This window comes from Paramisgurnus dabryanus, chromosome 21 (genome assembly GCF_030506205.2).
Source record: "Paramisgurnus dabryanus chromosome 21, PD_genome_1.1, whole genome shotgun sequence".
In the NCBI taxonomy this organism is placed as follows: Eukaryota; Metazoa; Chordata; class Actinopteri; order Cypriniformes; family Cobitidae; genus Paramisgurnus; species Paramisgurnus dabryanus.
The window spans coordinates 20,211,200-20,217,184 of record NC_133357.1 but is presented as its reverse complement, the minus strand read 5'-3'; the positions used below and the strand labels follow the sequence as shown (position 1 = coordinate 20,217,184).

Sequence of the window (5,985 nt, the reverse complement as noted above, 5' to 3'; positions counted from 1 at the left end):
AATCACTGTTGGTATGAGTCGTTTAAAACATGCATTTGAAAAAGCAACACTCGTCAAACATAATCTTTATACATATTCTTTATTATCATGAAAATACCTGAAAAGGTTTGAAGAACAGTAATATAAATATATCCTTAAGACATTTCCTGGAGCTGCGTGTGTCTGGTTCTTCGTCTGCAGCGCATATTAAGTTTCTGCCCGAGAGCGCCCCCTGGCTTTTGGATGTAGCGGTATTTCACCGTAAGTCATTGAGAAGCATAGCAAGCATCATCAGCCAATTTATAGGTGCACCCCTAATTTTGGTCAGTGTCTCTGCCTACCAACCACACTTTTTTGCCATGGTTTATGCATCTGATGGAGAACAAACTTTGCAATTTCTCTAATTAGGTTGCTCTGTATTTTGCACCTGGTTACTTTTGGCATATTTCTTGTGTTTATTTTTTTTATTATTTACTTTAAATGCAAAATACACTTATGTTTTTCCCAAACTATTTGTGTTGATTTGTTATATAAACAAATGATTTACATAAAGTTTTTCCGTACCTATGAAAATTATGGGAATTCAGATTTGGACCTTTGAATGTAAACTTTGAGAACCCCTGCCATATAGCGTTCTGGATGATTTAGGGCTTTTGAAAAAAACATTTGGGGCATGAGCCCCAGAAGCCAACCCTGCCCTGCTGCATCCGGGTTACCGTGTGTTATAAGTTTTGAGCAGTTATTTTCTGGGAATAACAAACCTACAAATGTCACGACTGGCCAATCAGAATCAACCATTCCAACAAGCCGTGTAATAATTACTTTGAACAAGTTTTGCAATTTGCTACACTGGATCTGATCATTAATGTAAAGAAAAAACGCATGGAATTGTGGAAACTGAATATGTTCAGTTTTTTCTAGGTAAATGTGCTTCATTTATTGAATGTAATATTCTCATTTTCAAGGAAATGAAAAATGTCCTTCAAAGGCATCTGAAGAGAAGAGTGAAAAGAAATCATGTTTATCACAGTAAAGTGTGTTAGTGGCAGACACATGAATATCTGCCTTTTTGTGTCTTTATGCTTTATATGCACATCAATATTAATCTTATTAGTTTTGCTGTCATCACACTTTTGTTATACATAACTTAAGTCTATGTTTTTCAATATCTCAGTTTGTCTGATTCGCTCTGTGCGCCCAAAACCAAATTGTTCCTCTGGGAATGAATAAAGTGGTATTGTACTGTATTGTACTGTATTTCCTCTCATTCTCTCAGTGGGTGCATGACTTCATTTGACATCAATCTAGCAACTCATGCACCATGGAGCCCTGCAAGAGCAATAAAGCCGACTTTTTGTTCAAATCTGTCTAGAGAACCAACAGTTTACCATATTCACATGTTGTTTTCTGTGTTGTGTTTCGCAGATCATGTGGCTTTTAATCAACAAATTTGGAATGCAGCAGCGGATGCTGGTATTTATTACCGTATACGATGGATGCTTGTTTTGAGTACGAAGCAAAATATCAACATTCAAACAGCGAAATGAAAACATTAGATCTTCACCGAATCAGCACAGGGAAGTTTAATGCATGTGCCAGGAATAACATTACAACCATAATTTAAAACACATGCACACAGGAGGTACGGTCCAGGTTCATGCTATGCGTAAAAAAGGTACAGTATACCAGTGTTATTTTCTCCCTTGCTGTTATGTTTTGATGCTCCTTTATTTGTGCATCTATCTTCCTCTGTGGGCGGTGAAAGTAATCAGGTGACGAATTAGAATAGCAAACCGTTGAGTTGTTCAGTGATACAACACCTCTGGCAACCTTAATCATCCAACAACCAATATATACAACATTCATGTTTTCCTGGGCTCTATTCAACCAAATTATAGGCTGTACAAAGCCAGGAGTCTCACAAGGAAGCAGACAAGGAGGACAGAAATAGAATTGGTGTTTATCTTCATTTTAGATCTGTCTTGATAAGGCAATTGATTCAATTTATGTTTATTGTGATCTTGAAAATCTGATTAAAGAATAATAATAAGCTTTGCTTGCAGATTGTATCTATTATTTATTTATTTTTGCAAAAGATTTATTTGTAGATAAGCTAGACCACAGGCCAGCAAAAAAATTATGTGTACAAACATTGGACTGGTGATGTGGTTCACGCAAAACAACCGTAGTTTTACAGTAGCCTAGGTAAAAAACAGTAGGGTTGCACCCTTTACAATAAGGTTGTATTTGTTAGCATTAATGAATGCATTAGCTATGATAGGGACAATACTTATACAGCATTAATTAATCTTAGTTTATGTTAATTTCAACATTTAATAATCGCATTTGTTAATATTAGTTGAATATGAATATGAATAATTGTATTGGCAATAACTAACATTACCATGGATGAATAAACACTCCATATTGCTCATTGCTTTATGCTAACTAATGCACCATATTTAACAAAGGCAACCTTATTTTAAAGTGTTACAGAAACCATTACCAACTATGTATGAGGTATTAATGCTAAATAAATATTTTGAGCCACATGTTTCTTAAAACTTTCTAGATTTATTATTCTCTTATCATTCTAGGCACGCGTCTGTTTCTCGTTCACATTGATGATGGATGATTGTTTCAAAATCTAATCAAGTGCACACACCAAGACCACTGACAAGAGTTAGTGAAGCAGCTTTTGAAGCCCAGTTTCTTGAAAGCTGTTCAAGAGATTGTTATGCATATTTAGGATGCAAATTTCTGTACTTATGTAAATGTGAGATCACATTAGATGGGCTACCCCCTTTGGTTATTAGTCATCTTGCTCGCTTTCTTGATTATAAAGGAAGCGTCACCTGGACTTTCTCTTTGATGTTTCTAATTTGATGGTCAAGTAGAATAAAATGACACATTATTGCAAATAATTGAGGTAAATTAATTTGCTCTTTCTTTTATGTCTGCTTACCATGTATGCTATAATTTTTAGATTATAATAATACTGTATGCTAATTCTAATTATGGTATTTTCTTGTGATCCTGGTTTCCAGTGTACTTATAATAAAGCAGTACATTAGATGATTTGCAAGTCATACAATGCTTTACAAAGCAGAGCGGTGACAAAGTGGTTAGTGCATGTGCTATGGCATTTTAAAGGTGCCAAAGAATGCATTGAAAAAATATGGTAAATTGTTCTCTGATATCTACACAGATGCTATGTGGCTTTATTAAAGGACAAGTTCGGTATTTTAGACTTAAAGCCCTGTTTTCAGATTGTTTATGGTGAAATAGAATGGTTTTGACTGAAATTTCGACATTTTCGGCTGCCCTGAGAATTTTCGCGTGTTTGTGTTTCAGCTCAGACCTCTATAATGGATTTAATGGTGCACTGGAACAATCCTTCCTAAAATGCATTAAACTTTCGTTTACAAAGACGTGAAACTCACCGAGTGGTCAGGGGTGTTCACTGGTATGCTCACACAAAAATCGCTTCAAAAGACGCATTCCAACAGGTTTTATCGTAGTTTTTACCAGCCCCATGGACTTGTATTAGATGTCCTGTGAGGTACGGTACACTGTCAGAAATAGGGGTACAGTAGGGGTCCATTTCTGTCCCCCAAGGTACAATCAACACAAAAGTATCCCATAGGGCTCATTATTGGACCTCAAGGTACATGTTTGTACCTTTTTGAGGGTCAAAAGGTACATATTTGTTCCCAAGCATTAAAAGGTACATATTTGTACCATTTCTTTTAAAGGATAAGGTACAATGTTAAGAGACAGCCTCTTGCCATTTTTTTTATTTGTTGTTCTAGACAACTGCTGTAAATCTGGTCAGTAACGTAAATAACTATTGTGTCAATTTTTGTTTCCTTTAGTTGGACACATGGGTATTGAAGTAGTATTAGTTTTCTTCTGTTCATTGACAGTGTATTTAATTTTAAATTTAAATTTTAAATTTTAATGAAAAAAAGTTAATTTCACTTAATAAAAACTTTGATATGAATTCAAAAACTGCAATTGATTAACCATTATTTAAATATTTAATATTTTATAAATACTGAATAACTAAATCCCTCACACACACCGAAAAAAACCCCGCGCTTTTATTTTGACACGCGCCCATCCCCCCACATCTCACGGTCGGAGTCAGTTTCACAGAGCAGCGCAGGAGGACGACAGACACATAAAGAACATTAACAGGTAAGCACTGGAAACTCATTCATCATCTTTAAAACATTTTAAACTTTAAAAATGTGTTGTTTGTCGTGGCTCTTCATTTTAATACTGATTCGGTTACGGTTATTTGTGTAAAGTTGTATACGACGAGTCAACGCGATATTGACACAGCACTATTGCCTCAGACTCCTTAGACTCATTTTTATGAGCAGGTTAATGTGCATTAAGTATACCACAGTTCTGTAAGTGGAGAAATAATTCATATTTATGTGTGTTTTCTCACAGTTTAGTTTGAATCTCTCTCAGTCAGTCAGGGGGGAGATTAACTGACAGACTGTTATACACGTTACACGTCTTACCAAGAAACCTTTTAACGTTACAACATTTATTAATTTATTTATTATGTTGTTTGAGTACACCACAGTTCTGTAAGTGGAAAATTAATTTATATTTATGTGTGTTTTCTCACAGTTTAGCACAAATGTTTCCCGTGGAAGTTTGAATCTCTCTCAGTCAGGGGGGAGATTGACTGACAGACTGTCTACTCGCCACCAAACAGTAATTTACCCTGAAACCTTTTACAGGTAACGTTACCACATTTATTATTTTATTTATTATGTTGTTTGAGTACACCACAGTTCTGTAAGTGGAAAAATAATTCATATTTATGTGTGTTTTCTCTCTCAGTAAGGACTAACGTTAACTGACTGTCTGTCTGCTCTCAACCAAACAGTCATTCAGGACCTTGTAAAGGTAACATTACCACATTTATTATGTATTTATTATGTTGTTTGAGTACACCACAGTTCTGTAAGTGGAAAATTAATTCATATTTATGTGTGTTTTCTCACAGTTTAGCGCAAACGTTTCCTGCGCAAGTTTGAATCTCTCAGTCAGGGGGGAGATTGACTGACAGACTGTCTACTTGCCACCAGTCAGTTACACAGAAACCTTTTAAAGGTAACGTTACCACATTTATTTATTTATTATGTTGTTTGAGTACACCACAGTTATGTAAGTGGAAAATTAATTCATATTTATGTGTGTTTTCTCACAGTTTAGCACAAACGTTTCCCGCGCAAGTTTGGATCTTTACCATTGAGGGTGGCTGACTGTTCTCTACCAACCATCATTCACACGCAAAAACTTTAAAGGTACCACATTTATTTATGTTGTGAGTATACCACAGTTCTGTCAGTGGAAAATGTATTCATATTTTTGTGTTTTCTCACAGATAAGTATGAACGTGCCCAGAGCAGTTTTCGATCTTTACCATTAAGGTGGCTGACTGACTATCCTCTACCACCCGTCATTAACACAACAAAAACTAAAGAAATGTAACTCCATATGGACCTATTCATTTACTCATTATGCTGTGAGTACACCACAGTTTTATCAGGGAAAAAATGTATATTTGTGTGTTTCTCACTGCTTGGCAAGGACAGATGTGGCCCTGTTAAAAATGTTTAAATGTCGTTTGGTTTAAGGAACAGCACACTGATTTTGTTTTAAAATATTCCTGTTTGGACAGTCTGTTAAAGTCATAAAGCAGGGCCGGGGAACCCTGGTCCTGGAGGGCCACTGTCCTGCAGAGTATAGTTCCAACCCTAATTAAACACACCTGAAAAATCTAATTCAAGTCTTCAGGATTACTTGAAAATGAAATTCAGGTGTGTTTGATTAGGGTTGGAACTAAACTCTGCAGGACAGTGGCCCTCCAGGACCCAGGGTTCCCCACTCCTGTCATAAAGGAATACATGATATATTTCATAAGTAAAGTGTAAATGTAATATTAGTTTTTAATGTTGTGAATTTGGACTGAACAGCACA

At 35.7% G+C, this 5,985-nt stretch overlaps 1 long non-coding RNA gene across 1 annotated transcript; it reads left to right on the top strand.

Moving 5' to 3' along the window:
- Positions 1-3,897: 3,897 nt before the first annotated feature.
- On the top strand, positions 3,898-5,716 carry LOC135776089 (uncharacterized). The gene is made up of 6 exons (XR_010544036.2): positions 3,898-4,179; positions 4,627-4,739; positions 4,843-4,908; positions 5,009-5,115; positions 5,213-5,309; positions 5,390-5,716. It is a non-coding gene; the product is annotated as an uncharacterized lncRNA (long non-coding RNA).
- Positions 5,717-5,985: the final 269 nt, after the last annotated feature.